A 15,157-nucleotide genomic window follows, 5' to 3' on the forward strand; every position below is an offset into this window, starting at 1 on the left:
CTGAACACCGCACCAATGCGCTGGTTTGTCTCCCGTCTTTGTTGGCGCTCTGCTGTGTTGTTGTAGTTCTGGGTGTAGCAGTCCTGTCTGCGTTCTCCTCGTGCTCAGCGTGTAGGTGGGTCAGGATGGCTGTGGAGTTAGAAAGTCACTGGCCTAAATAGACATCCAGGAGAGAGTGTGTGTGTGTGTGTGAGACTGTGTGTGTGTGTGACTGTGTGTGTGTGAGACTGTGTGTGTGTGAGACTGTGTGTGTGAGACTGTGTGTGAGACTGTGTGTGTGTGAGACTGTGTGTGTGTGTGACTGTGTGTGTGTGTGCATGTGAGTGTGTGTGTGTGTGAGAGAGACTGTGTGTGTGACTGTGTGTGTGTGTGTGTGAGACTGTGTGTGTGACTGTGTGTGTGTGAGACTGTGTGTGTGTGTGTGTGAGACTGTGTGTGTGACTGTGTGTGTGTGTGTGTGAGACTGTGTGTGTGTGTGTGTGTGACTGTGTGTGTGTGTGACTGTGTGTGTGTGTGTGTGTGTGTGTGTGTGTGTGTGTGTGAGAGACTGTGTGTGTGTGTGTGTGCGTGTGTGTGACTGTGTGTGTGTGTGTGCATGTGTGTGTGCGTGTGTGTGCGTGTGTGTGTGTGTGTGTGTGTGAGTGTGTGTGTGTGAGAGACTGTGTGTGTCTCTGGCAGCTGACTGCAGGCAGGTGGCTGTAGAGCAGGGCAGCACAGCCCCCAGAGTTTTACCCGCTAACCTGCATTTCCCGCTCACCTCGGTTGCTCCAGCTCTGGCCCGTGACCCGGCCGTGGACGCCGATCCAGGACCTGGCTGACCTCGAGCCTCTGCATCACAGCCGTTCCTCCCCCTCACTCTGTCTTCTCTGTTGTTCGCTACGAGAGCTGCTGGCCGCCTGCCCTCATTCTTTGTCTGAGCCACGCGGTGCAGGCGTGCAGGCAGCCGCTCCGTGGCCAGTAGATGGCGTTAGCGAGGAGGAAAAGCTGCTTCGCTTCTGCCTCTGACACTCCAGACAAAGAGAGCAGAGACAAAGGCAGAGCTGCTGGGACTGAGCAGCGGTTTGAAGGAACAGAGCAGATCTCTGTTGTAAAAATGAATGATTGTTATTTTGACTTTTATTGCTATAAAATATTCAGTTGCTTCTAAAACACTTCAGCTTCATGTTGATGGACTGAAAGTGACAGATGAGGAATCAGTGATTTTATCTATTAAAGAAATGTGTGACAGACCTGTGCAAACAGGTGACTGTGGCTCAGGAGGCGGAGCCGCTCAGCTACTAACTGGCAGGTTGTTGGTGTGACTCTGGCTCTATCAAAGGGTCCTTGGGCAGGACGCTGAACCTCGAGGTGCCCCGATGTTTCCATCTGAGTGTGCGTGGAAAAAAGCCGACCGAGGCTTGTAATAAGAAAAAGTATTTAAGTACCAGCACATTTACCATTAGATCAATGCAGGATTTGGCTGCTGCGGCCTTCAGGAAGTCAAAGATGATGTTTGCAGCGTTCTGTGACAGAGACGGCTCCTCATGTAGTCTCCTCTCCTGAACTCGACTACCTTCTTTCCTTCCTTCCTCATTTCCTAGTTCTACCAGCCAGCCCACTTCCCCGTGGTACGCGGCGAAACAAATACTCGTTTGTAATATGTTGCCAGATGTGATCATGAAGTTTGGCGGCTTATTCTTGGTCATCCAGGTCACCGTAATCCCGAATACTTCATTGGAGGGCAGCTTGACTTTATTTCGGTTCTTCCAAGCTGTTCCACCTCTCGGACACAGCTTGGAAGCATTTTCTCCAACGATGTGAAACGCCAGATTCAGGGTCCGTCCCAGGACGAGTAATGACATCAGCGCTGTTAAAAAGATCCTGATCTTTAGAACTGAAACCTCTCAAATAAGAGGTGAAAGGTCATGTCAAAAAGAGTCCCCCCCCATGCTTTGTGATCTCTCTCTGATGGATGCCCCTCCCTGATCATGTGGATTCCTCGTCCTGTTCTTCCTCCCCGCCGTCATCAGTGTGAACTGAACAAGCCGTCCTTTGGTACGCGGTGAAAAGAATACTTTGCCAGATGTGATCGGCCTCGGCGTGTAGCCACGTGCTCGGCTGTTGGCAGCAGCGAGGAGCCTCCATGTAGAGTTCGGGTCAGTTTGACAGAAGCTGTTGTGCCATGTTGAGTTTGAGGTGGTGGAACGTCAGAAGGACACCTGAAGGAACAGGTCGGACCTGAAGTCGGGTCGGCTTTTTGGTTGTTATGCCGTCGGTGGATTCTGGATGATCGCGCCTCAGATTCGCATGCCTGCAGAGCTCGGCACATCAAACAGGAAGCGTAGGCCGGGAGAAAAATCTGCTTTCTGACCTTTTTAGATTTAATTCCACAACTATTGAAAGTAGATGTGTTTTCTTTATGAAGCCAGCAGCTCTCCTGACATTTCAGCCTCCTCTTTTAAAAGACACATTTGTGAGTCATGAGTCTGTCTTGTTGGAGCTGAAGAGGAAATATGTAGTCTGGCTGTAAAATGAGATACAGCTAAGATCTCTGTGCAGTGGCTTTTTTCCCTTTTCTTCTTAAAATAGCCAGGACCCCAACTCCCTTTGGTGTAATAGCGAGGAACAACAAGCGTCTGAAAGCTCCGCCGAAGTGGAAAATAAAGGCTTTTAGGCTCATTGAGATGACTGATGCTGGCTCCGTGTGTCGTTCGTAAGGAATAACAGGAAGTTTCTTCAGCTCTGTCGTTTACCTTTCACAGATGCGCACATGTTAAAGCGTTTAACAGCGTGTTTGCTCTGAGATGTAATGTTTCTGGTCATTTCTGATGTATTGAGTGTTTAAACCTGAATGTGAGGAACAAATGTTCCGTTCTGTTGTTTGTGTCGTTCTCCTGCTGCCAGCTCGCCACATATTCTTGGCAGAAAGACAGGACTGCTGGAATAAAAGCTTTACACGCTACCTTCGGTGATTTGTTGCTGCCGCAATTTCTACAAATTACATTAAAGAAAAAAAATGTAGTGGGGGAAACGTCCCGCTCTCCAAAATAGCTGCGCTTGTGTTTAATTTTCCTGAGTAATTAAGGAGCGTGAGCAGCGTTTCAGCTGCTGAGTGGTGGCAGCAGCAGTGGGGAAGAAGAACGATCGTCCAAATTAGGCCGTAATTTGTTAGTCAATGAGTTTGGTCAAGTTTGGGAGTGAGGGCTCAAGGTACCGAGACAAGCACCAGTGTGCTGCAGTTTCTACTGACTCTGTTTAGCTGCTGATTTCTGTCTTTATTCTCCGTCATCCTGCTCACCGTAATCCCAAATACTTCATTCGAGGGCAGCTTGACTTTGTTTCGGTTCTTCCGAGATGTTCCACCTCTCACCTCTCGGACACAACTTGGAAGCATTTTCTCCAAACACAAAATCTTGGTGCATTTTTTTCTTCCTGGAATCTACCAGAGTAGCTTTGGATGACTGGTGGTTGAAAATAATCCTTCTTTATCTTAAACTGGGACTCGGGACAATCCCTGCGCTCCTCCTCTGTCTCAAGGAAAACATTTTAGCTCCTGCCCCATTAAGCCAACTGTCTTCTAATTGGCTGCCCCTCACAAACAGAAGGTTGAAAGGTGGGTTCATGGAGCTTCTGTCTCCGTGACGTCGTGCAGATTCCAGAGTAGAAACGACGATGTAATGACAGTAACGCTATTATCAGCTGAGTAGAACTGAGGAAACTTCTCAGATGAGAGGTGAAAGGTCATGTCAAAAGGAGTCCCTCCCATGCTTTGTTTGTGATCTCTCTTTGATGGATGCCCCTCCCTCATCCTGTTAAAAGGGGGTTCTTCCTCCCCACCTGTGAGCTGACCAATCCTTGAGGATTTGGACACAGCTGATGATTTACACTTGATGCATGCATTGGGGGCAATTTGGGACCCTGAGGGATTGACCCCCTGACCTTCCAGGTGGCACACAAACCCTTATGTGAGCCGTCACTATCATTTGACAGCTAACCCAGGTTTGGATGGCAGCATCAGCCGTAATCTCACGTGTCCACAGTCCACTCCTGGTGCTCGTGTAAATCGATACAATGCCAGGATTAACGTATGAAAAGAGATCTTATGTGAGCCGTGTTGAATTTAAGGATTAATCCTTCCATGTTTACGTGTAGGCCCGCGATCAAATGGCATGAAGAACTGAGGGAGCAAAGTAAGGTATTGAATTTCCTCCGTGTTCAAAGTGAAGCTGAACTTCAAAGTAAAAGTATTATGTTGAACTTTCTATGCAGCAGAAAACATGTTTGGTGACAGCTGGACAAAACTCGACTGCTGCTCAGTTAACTCAAGTTTTTATGATCATATTTACAGATCTGCAGTGAAGCTGGCAGCAGACGTTTTCTTTAATAGATTTATAACCAAAGCACCCTCGAATGCAACGTGAGGAGTGGGCGGGGTTTGTCTGTGTGTTCATGCGTCAGACCCCCAGCTTTTAAAAGCCAACGCTGACTGTGGTGTGAATGTGTGAACTGTTTTGTTCTTTGCCCAGGCATGTATCACACTCTGTTGACGTATGTCAGGCTTCCAGCCCCCTTACCATCACACACACACACACACACTCAGACGCACTAACGTTCAGTCGATCCCAGCTGAGTCATGACAAAGGTGTTTAGACGGTCACCGGGGAGCCTGTCAGAGTGGCGTCGTGAGGCCCACACAGACACCAGGTGAGCTGTGTCGCTGGGAGGTTGGAGAGTCAAGCATGGACTTTGTTTTTGTTCTGCAGCAGCTCCACACTTTGTAAAATGAATGATTTAATAGAAGGAAGAGTAGTAGTCCACTTTATATCAGAGCCAGTTTCTGTGAGTTCGTGTCTGATTTGGGCCGTACCAACTCCTGAGGGCAAAGCAGCTGCTAAATGTACTCAGCAGCTCATCTCTAAATGTGTGCGTCTGATGTTTGGTGTGGAGCAGGTGGTGCAAAGCGGGTACACCAGACCTTTTTGTTCCTCACTCTGCTGGGCCGTGCTGCCTGCAGCAGCCGGGAACAACCTCGTGAGAGGAGTGAGAGTGGACGGAAACATTACGAGTGCTTTCAAGTGGAGACGGCTTCCAACTCCCGTCCTGCACCTCCGGAGCAGGCGAAGAACAAAGCTCCTTCAAGGCTGCCACATGTGCACCTCTGGGATGCTTCCAGTCTTTCCCGGGAATACCTGATAACATGTAAACGAATCAATTTGCATGTTTCTGCGACACGGTTGCCTTCCAAGAGCCCGCCGTTAGGTCCCCGTGAGTTTTAACATCACATGATTCAGCTCTGCTTCTACAGTCTGCTGCCGGCGACGTTTACTTTGAGTAAACTAGCGAATGAATGCATGCGTGAGTCCACGGATCCACATGGATACTTGGATGCAGATTAGTGACTGTTTTTCACGAGAACGTCAGTTTGGTTTCTCTCTTGTGTTTCTGTGAGCGTGTGACCAGTTTAGTTAATCGGTCTACATCAGGATCAACTCCAGCAGGGAAACGTTCCTAAGTTGGGAAAAGCATCAGCTACTCGTAAAGGTTTTAAACAAATCTATCCACACTCAAAGGAATATTCATGGCAACATGCTGTCTTTAAGTAATCTGATAAAAAAGTAAAATAATCTTTTTTACGACCCCCTATCGAAGTCGAACGTTTTCCTTTCTTAGACGGTTTTTCATCTTTTTTCCATTTTAAAAATACATTTTTTAGCTCTATTAGAACAAAAACCTTGTTTTGCTCTCAGAAAATGGTTATAATGTATAAATATGCAGTGCAGCAGGGTTTCTTCCTCTCTGCTAATAATTGCATTGCAGCACCTCCCCAGCTGGAAATGATCCTGTATGAACAGAACTTTAGTGTCTTCCACAGCGCAGTGATTGTTTAATAGCTGCCACTGTCTGCCAGCACAAATACAGCTCAGCGCACGAGTTTCTGAGGACTCAACATCCTCGCTCAAAGTTTTTTCACCGGAAGAAAGAAATGTCCCACAGTTACGTGTCAGATCCACAGCACACTCGTCCACGGGGCTAAATGTAGGCGTTCGGGGGGTTTATTAACCTGAAACCACCCGCAGGTGCCGTAATGAGCAACCTCGGCTTTCACTCGTGTCTCGGCTTTCGTGAGTGTGTGTGCATATGCTGGGGTGAAAGTGTGTGGGCTACATGACGGCTCCCCGGCGACTCTGTCTGGACATGTTTCCTCATGACTCACCCAGAACCTGCTTATTTTCACCAAACATGGGTTTTTGACGGCTGAACGAAGACCGGATATTTTCAGCTGACAATCCAACTGTGGTTAAACTGAAGTCGGTCGTTCAGTGCTAAGATTAAAAAAAAAATTGCAGTAATACAAGAAAAATCATCATTAAAGTGCCTCATGATACCAGGACGCGTATTCATACGTTAGACACGTCTGTATCTGCAGTAGGGCATCGTCACGGATTTCTGTAATCATTCGATTTTGACTCTGACAGTCAGAAATATTCTAATTCTGATCATTTATTCGTACATATCCAAATATATTTTATCTCTGTATAAAAACAAAGCTGACCCTTCATCAGAGCTGTGAGCATCACAGCTGAAGCGTTTGTGTCAAAGTAACTGAGGCTAAAACAGAAACACATGAAGGAGATTTTCCTGGTCTGACTTTTTCCTACAGATAACCTTAAAAATATTCTGCAGTCGATCAAAAATGGAAGAAAACCATGAATCAGCTTCTGAACCTGATGTTGCTGAAGTTACAGAGGTTTGATTAGAGACTCAGCTAAGAGTTTTGAGTTTGGCATCATTTTAAAAAGCTTATATTTCTGCACTGAACAGCAGAAATGAGGCTTTCTTGTTGGAGGTGATTTCTGGAAAAAAAAAACAGCGGCCGATAAGCAAGCAAATAATGCAGAAAACAGATTTTTGATGGGAAACTGTTCTTGAAAAACAGTGAGAGAGAAAACAAAAACAGCCAAAGTAAGAAACACTGACGATGTTGAGCAAACGTGGTTTGGATCTTCTTTTGCTGCTCGTTCAGTCAGTTTTGGTCAGAGTGATGAAACTGCAGCATCTGAATCTGTGAGCTGTCGGCTTTCAGCCTGATGGCATGTCCGTGCCGGTGTGTCCGTGCCGGTGTGTCCGTGCCGGCGTGTCCGTTCCGGCGTGTCCGTGCCGGCGTGTCCGTGCCGGCGTGTCCGTGCGGGTGAACGATCCACGCTCTGTGTTCACGTCTTTCTGCTCTCATTTGAGTTTTAGCTGGTGGATGGTTGTTGAAATAGTTTTGTGAGCTTTAACCTGAGATTCTGTCGTTTCTGGCAACATTTCTATTTAAACTCTTTGTAGGATTTAATGAAGTGAAGTCACGTTATTCAAGCTAAAATCGATTCTTTAGTGGACGATGTGAATAAAATGAGCGTTTGTGTTTTCACACTTTAAACACTGTGGGCTCTTTCAGATGCTTTATTTCAGGTAGGTGTGCCATAAAAAGTAAATCCAGGCCTACAAATGTCTTACAGTAAAATTCTGTTTTTATTTTGGATTTTTGGTTTGGTTTTTAACCTGTTGCTAGGGAGACCACAGACTAACGCCTTCCCACTCAACACAACGAAGCCTGCCACAGTGCCTCTAGAAGAAATTTGCCGTGGAACCATTCCTCTGCAGGATTTGTTTCCACGGGGACGAAATTTAACTTTAAATCTCAAAAATTTCAGCCTCAAGCGGAAGAGTTCACGTATCTCAGGGTTTTGTTCTTGAGGAGCGATCGACACACCGATCGATGCAGCCTCACATTTATAGTGTGGAGTTTGCAGTAATGATATTTGAGATTATTTAAAAAAATACTGTGAATGATGTTTCTTTGATGCTTGCAGCTTGTTGGCATCAGCCTTTGTAAGTGTAAGTAGATGGAGGGCGTTTTGCATCCTTTCCCACCGAGCTGCTGTCACTGATGACAGACTGCCTGATTCACAGAGTGGATGTATTAAAGCCAGCAGCAGCATTACGCACACAGCATAAATCAGATGTAAGCACAAACGTAGCCGGAGTTGTTTCTTTTTAAAGTAAAAGTATAAAATAACTGTTGAACATTTTAGTTGAAGTAACTGTAAGTTTCTTATGTAGCACTTTATGCAAGCTGCCTCATTCACACGCACTGCAGTGGCTCCATCAGAGAGCAGCTCGGGTCAGTATCTCACCCAAGGACGTTTAGCATATAGACTGGAGCAGCCAGGAATCGAACCACCAACCTTGTGGCTAACAGCTGACCTGCTCTACCTGCTGAGCTACGGCGACTACCAGGAGTTTTAGCTTTTACCGTTATAAGAATGAAACTGTGAGATATTTTTCCCTGGGGATCTTTTGTGTTTTGGATCAAGCTTCTAAAAGCTTCCGCCGTGCATCGGTAATTTCCATCCCCCGTTTGATCTTCCACACGGTGAGCAGCCAGCGAGCGCGTCGTCGGTCTACGTTTGCTGCTCGCCTCTCCTCGTTTGGAGCCCGGCTGCACTCCGTGCTGTGTTTTTGCTCCAAGTGGTTAAACATGTTGTCGAAGTAGCTCCAGGTCCAAGGCCGACACGTGGTCTCTCAGACACGGCTGGGCCTGTTGTGGCGCACTGAGGAGTGTAAAAGCACGGTGTTTCTGCCACAGTGACATTTTTATATTCCATAAAACACCGCTATGATGTGACGCAGCCCTGGTGGTTGGTCAGTTGTGGCGAGGTTCTGGAGGCGAGTCTGTGGATTTGCTGGTCGAGCTTGGTTCCTCTCCTGTGGCTGTGATCTGTGGGTTGTGACTGAAGGAACAAAGACAACAGCTGGCAGCAGTGAGCTTCCTCCGAAGGGCGCCTGAGCTCACCGCATAGTTTATGGTCATCTCATTCGTTGACTTCACTGCAGCCTTGTCAGCGTTCATACTGGTGCTCGAAGGCACGCTGGAGTCACCGCGGTGTTCCCCTCAACGCCAGCCTCGCCGCTCAGAAAACAACATCACATCAGCATAGAAGTATGTTGGAGTATGAAAACGTCGCATCTTCTCAAGCTGCTCCAGCATCTCGGAGAATCTCTGAGCTCCTGAGATTTCACGAAATGACAGTAAAAAGTGACTTTGGAGCGCCTCGGCGCCCCCTGGGAGGAGCTGGAGGTGGTGGCTGAGGACGGGGAGGTCTTATTCTCTCTGCTGAAAATTAACATTTACCAAAATTTACATTTTGCATCTAATAATTTATAATTCTTCTCCATAAAACTCTTATTTAGTTGTAAATGATATGTGGTAAAGTGAAAAGGTGACTCATTTGATAAATACACCTGTCATGTCGGGAATCCAGATCATCGAGACGTGCTTTTCAGCTTTAGCGCCAGCAGTGTAATACAATAAAGTGTGTTATTTGGCCAGTGGTGCTGCTCCCCCTCGACAGCACACACACACACACACACACACACACACACACACACACACACACACACACACACACACACACACACACACACACACACACACACACACACACACACACACAGCTCTCTGAAGCTTGAGTGGGACTTTCCAGTGTGAGGGAAATTCCATAGGATGTTAAGAGGGAGCAGATTTCCAAGCTCTGGCCTTGTACTTAATAAAACACAAGCCACACTGAACATTTAACAATTTCCAGCCCCACATCATATTTATCGCTTTTCAATCTGCCATTTTTCCACCGCTCCAGCACTTCTCTCTGTTTTTTCTGAGGTGACAAAAACTAGGACGTAACTCGTGCCATAAGTTTGGCTCTGTGGAGCTCCCTTACAGTGAACTTCCTCTCCTACAGCCATGTACGAGCCATACAGCATGTCCTGCTTCCTCATCTGATCCCGAAACGCTTCATTATTAATAAGAATATCAAATACACTCAGTGTAAAACAATCTGATGTGTCTTTCAAACATACCTTTAGTCGTCTCGACTGTTGAACTGCTATTTGATGTTTTTTCTTTCCTCAGTGACCAGAAATAAACGCATCAGAAAAGCTCTTCCAACGTCACTTCCTGCAAACCTTTTCGGACTCTCAGCGGTGACCTTAAGACTGAACTCATCCTGAGTATCGTGACAAATGTTTAACCTCTTTAACTGAAAGTGAAACCTCCATCAGGTCAACCCATGTAAGGCTCAGGTTTGGGTTTCTAGGCCTTTTTTAATGAAATTTCCACGTTTGGACCACCGAATTGGAAAAGCTCCTAACAGAAAAGCTGTGGTGCCAAAGCTTTGGGATTACATTTAAAGGGTAATTCTAGTTTCTGGAGGTTTGTCTATCAGCCTGTGGCTAAAACAAAACCCAATCTTAACACTAGAGGAGTCCCCAATGACCTGGCGGATGTTCAGAGGTTAATCACCGGGGAAGTCTGAAGTAATAGAAAGGAAGACTTCCTACATTCATCATTTGTCCAGCAAAAAATCCATAAAGTATTTTTAATGAGAAGTTAACAGCTGATTTGCTAGACTACTGCTGTGTCACCCTTTGAAGCCATAATTTCCGTTTTCCTTAAATGCATCGAATGAATTAATCCATAATTTTCTTCCACTTATCCAAAGCCAGGCCGCAGTTCCAGCAGGCTCAGCAGGTTATTCCAGACCTGCTTTAAAAGCGCAGCGTTTTCCAGGTCTTCCTGGGGGATCCTGAGGCGCTCCAACCCAGATGAGATATATAATCTCCCTCTTTCCCAGGGTCCCCTCACAGTTGGGTGTAGGGATGGGTACCGGTATCCGGTCCCATGATGGCACCAGTTCTGACATAAACGGTAGTAACCAGACAGAAAAGCAGCGCACATTTCGGTGCTTTATTTCGGTGCTTTTTTTTCCTGAGCTGTGATACACTTCTAGCCAATCATTTTACGTTTCCGAGGATAGTAGGCGGGCCCAGGTACGTATGTTCTTTTAGAGCAGAGCTACAGATTAAAAATGCCCAAGGCGAAGCGGTCAAAGTCTGGCTGTACTTCACAGCAAAAGATGCAAACTCAGCAGCAACAAGTGCTTTAAGCTGATACTGTGATACTGTCAAAGGAGGTAACACCTCAAATCCGATGAAACACCTGGCGACGCATAGCGTTTTTTTAAAAGCCGAGAAATGCGCCGTATTTGATAGCTTGCTGCGAGACCTCACACCGTGCGCATCTACTGCGGGTGTGGTGCCTGTTATCGGACCCGGAGTTAGCAACATCCCCCAAAAACCCGAAGAGGAGAGTCCTGGCCCCTAGCCCTGCCAGTGTAGCAGGAATGATGAGGATGATGATGCAGCAGCAGCCGTTCTTCTCTGCGTGAGTAGCTTAATGTTGTTCGTGTGTAATTTACGTTGAGTAGGCTAACCACGTTATTACATTAATGCATGTAAGGTGAACTAGCAAACATCATCATAGCTACATGCGGCTGTCTTCTTGTTTGATGGCAGATGCTCCCTTCACCCTGGCCAAAAAGGCTAAAATGACCAAAGAAAAAGTGGAAAACAGTTAAACATGAGAGGTTTTTGGACAAAGTTTGTGTTTTTTCCATTGTTTAAGCACTGCTTCCAGCCAAGAGTGATACCATATATGCCCCATAGCTGCAGAAAAGGCACACATTGTTATCTTTTTACAAAAAAACAGCTAAACATGAGAGGTTTTTGGACCAATTTTGTGTTCTCCATTCTTTAAGCACCGTTTAAGCACCGGCACCGTTTCAAAAGTACCAGTTTGGCACCGGTATCGGATAAAACCTAAACGATACCCATCCCTAGTTGGGTGTTCCTGGAAGACCTCCAAAGGGAGGTGTCCTGATCCGATGCCTGAACAACCTCAGCTGAACTCGTGACCTATCTCTAACTGTGCTCAGTTATTGCAGGAAGTCATAAAGTCTTAGTTTGAGGTTTGATTTAGTTTATTTTCCAACACTGAACAACGTTTAGCACCAATGTGAGAAGCGCTCTTTAAACTGGTGCACAGCAACACATCTGACAAGTCTATCCGATGAAATGAAAGACGCACGTCGCTTACAGCTGCTCAAAGCATCCTGTGCATGTGCTGAACCCTCGTTATGAAAGGAAGAGATCTTATTTCTGATTCAGGATCACCAAAGGTTTTTGCTGTCTCTGTCTTTCCTCATACATGCTCTTGATTTTCATTACATCACCTCTACCTCACTCACTGCAGTGTGGTGGGAGAGGATGAGGAAAAAATGCCATCTTTATATAACCAGAGTTGCAGCCAACTGTACTTGTGGTTGGAGGAAATGTCTTTAGGCTTGAATCATCCTGAGCTCTGCAGCCGGACGTATCCGGGCCTAGTCCCTGGGGGGCGGGGGTTGCGTTCTGGCAGCGCAGTCTCTCCTCAGGTTTGGTCAGGAACGGCTGCTGATCACTACAAATTCTTCAACTCGATCCAAGGCCATCAAAAATATTCTAAAGGGCTTCAGTATGTTGAATGAAGAGGTCGAAAGATCTCTACGTTCAGCCTAGAGCAGGACGTCATCTCCTGGTTTTTCCTTTATCTCGCCCTCCTGTTATCGTTCCATATGTACGAGCTGCAGGGGCTCTACATGGTCATTCAGAAATATCATCTGGTCTGGTGAAACCCACAGAAACCACAGTCTTCATCATTTCTAACCTCGCTGTTGCACACGGAATAAAAAACCCACTGCAGCGTGCCGTGGTGCAAAGCTACGGGACTGGGTGGGACTTTTTCCCAGCACAGGTACAGGTGTGAACGTTTTCAGGGCTTCCTGTATTGTTTATGCACGGAGGAAGATGCGATTGCAAAAATCAGAAAAATATGCTGCCTGCAACATTTTCCAGTAAACACTTCCCCATCCTAAAGAGCAGCAAAGAAGTCCAAATAATCCCTCAGTTCGTCCCGGTTGAATTGGACCTTTTCATACGTGCAGCCTTGAACTCCTGTGATGGAGGATCTGACATCTAAATGCCTTTGACCTGTTAGCTTTCTGCTACAAGGCCTGTGTTGGTCCCCGTGTGAGAATAGCTCGTGTCAGTTTATCTTCAGCTGCCCGCTGCTGTGATTTGCTGCTATATAAATAAAACTGCTGCTGACCCCAGGCTTCATTTGACTGGTCCTAACTGGCTGTCCCTCCCTGAGTTTGCCTGTTTCTTCCTGTTGAAAGGGAGTTTTTTGTTCCCACTGTCACCAAGTGCCTGCTCACAGAGGGCCGTCTGATTGTTGGGGTCTTATCTGTATGACTTTATAATACAAAGCACCTGACTGTTGTTGAGATTTGATGCTGTAGAAACTGAATTGAAGTGAACTGATGATGATGATAATGGAAGGAGAGCCTCAGTGCATGCAGCGCTCACCTCCTTTTCCTCTCTTTCATTTTTAACATTCAGTAACTGCATGAAGTTTGTTAAGTTGGTGAATAGTTGTGTTCAATGATTGAGATTGCAGTTATGGACCAGAGTAATTGCGGTGACTGTAATCGAGCAGGCCTGTTTTCCAGCAGTGACGACGCATCAGGAGCTGCGTGAGGAATGAAAACCTCGGACGCTGTGCAGAGGTGCGCCGCTGCCCGTGCATTTCAACTCTGATGAAAGTCTCTGTGTTTGCTGCTCTGCTGCTGCGTTGAGTGTCTGCAACAGCGCTTGTTGGCTTACCTGGTCCTTTTAGTTCTTTCTTTTTTTCATCTTTTATTGTTCTTTGTTGGTTTTGAAGGCCTCCGGGGATCAAGTCACCTTAAAGTAATTATAGTGTCGAGTTACACGAGAGGCAGCCAGCGGTGTCCTGCAGTCAGCCAGCTCTTAGCCTTGTGTCTGGGTGTACACCCTCTGTACACAAAGCCACATATTTTTCTTCAAAACTGAGACGAGTGTGAGAAAATGACCCCGGGCTATCGTTTTACTTATTAAAACAGTTTGGGAACTGAACTTTAAAGACGGTTGTTTGTATCTACGTCTAAATCTTGTTAGGATGCCATTCTTTACCAAGATCGGTAGTTTTAGTGTGAATCATAGACAAACAGGCCGATCACCCTCAGGCTGTGCAGGAGAATTAAGTCATTCCAGGACTGGTGCCAGCTGCAAACAGGGCTCGCTTTATTCTGGATTATTCTGGCATGAACTTCATAGCGAGATCATCAGAACTGCTCTGTCAGTTTGGGGCACAAGCTCCGCCCCTTTTTGACTAAAAGGAAATGTTGGCATTAAAACTAATTTCATAAGAATTGAAGAGCTAGTTTATGCTCACAGTTCAAATGTTGACGTCAACGAGACAAAAACGGGTCCTTTCCTGACTTTTAGTCGACTCGTTGGTCCGTCTGCAGCCGTCGAGTCTGCACCGTGTTACCGAGGCCGTCCTGCAGCAGGGCAGTAAATGGCAGGCTGTGCTGCAGGCTGGATGTGCTCGCTCAGGCAGCACATACGATAAATTGGAATCGATACAGAGAAGATTAGCATGGCCCCTGCGCAAGGATGACACGCAAAATCGTGAAGCGGTTCCACATTTTGATGAACGCTCACTTTCCTCAGGTTACGGTTACAGTATCTGTTGTTTCTGTATTTTTTACTGATTCTGTACAGAGATGAACTTGTTTAAATATTTTTGGGAAACATTCATTTGGTTCAAACTAAAGTTGTGCAGTTCTTCAAAGCGCTGCACAAAGTTGTGAATCTGCTGCAGCCGATTCAGCCATTGGATGATTAGAGCTCAGATCCTCACAGCAGTCGGGTTAGGATGGGGAGTCTGGCTCCGCCCTCTTTTGTTGAAGCTAAACTCTGACCTCAAAGTTTTGAGTCATTTCATTATAATTTATCAGAATTTTCTTGTCAGTGACAGAAACATAACCCAAAATCACGGCCTTCTTTCTTCTGAATACCAGAGACGACAGCTCCGCACCGTGACCAGGTGGCTGCTCTGCCATGTTAGCATGTCAGTGTGTCTGTGACGGAGGCTAGCCCGGGTTAGCATTAGCAGAGTTGACAGAGGCTGCAGACGAAGCTCAGTGCAGTGAGGACTCCTCTGTGTTAGCTCTGCCAGTAAAACCTGAACTCCATGTCAGCAGTAACGAGTATCACAACAGCACTTATGAACTCTGCGAAGCTTGACTCTACTTCAGGCGGATTCATGCAAATATCAATAGTACTGATATCTGATCCATACTAGTTTGATAGACGAGCTTTAAAAACAGGTTTTTATGTTATATAAGGAATTATTCTGCAAAGCAACAATCAGCTGTTTAGTGGTTATTAAAGT

The 15,157-nt window shown here is 46.2% G+C and overlaps 1 protein-coding gene and 1 non-coding gene across 2 annotated transcripts in view; both read left to right on the plus strand.

Moving 5' to 3' along the window:
• Positions 1-15,157, plus strand: part of efl1 (elongation factor like GTPase 1) — a 77,356-nt gene that overhangs the window by 35,276 nt on the left and 26,923 nt on the right. The gene's annotated exons all lie outside the window — the stretch shown is intronic.
• On the plus strand, positions 14,305-14,411 carry LOC146678065 (U6 spliceosomal RNA). Its single transcript, XR_014912659.1, has one exon. It is a non-coding gene; the product is annotated as a U6 spliceosomal RNA (small nuclear RNA).

This window comes from Rhamphochromis longiceps, linkage group LG1 (assembly GCF_057381845.1).
Source record: "Rhamphochromis longiceps isolate RC_006_pf linkage group LG1, R_longiceps_female_GT1.1, whole genome shotgun sequence".
Taxonomy (NCBI): Eukaryota; Metazoa; Chordata; class Actinopteri; order Cichliformes; family Cichlidae; genus Rhamphochromis; species Rhamphochromis longiceps.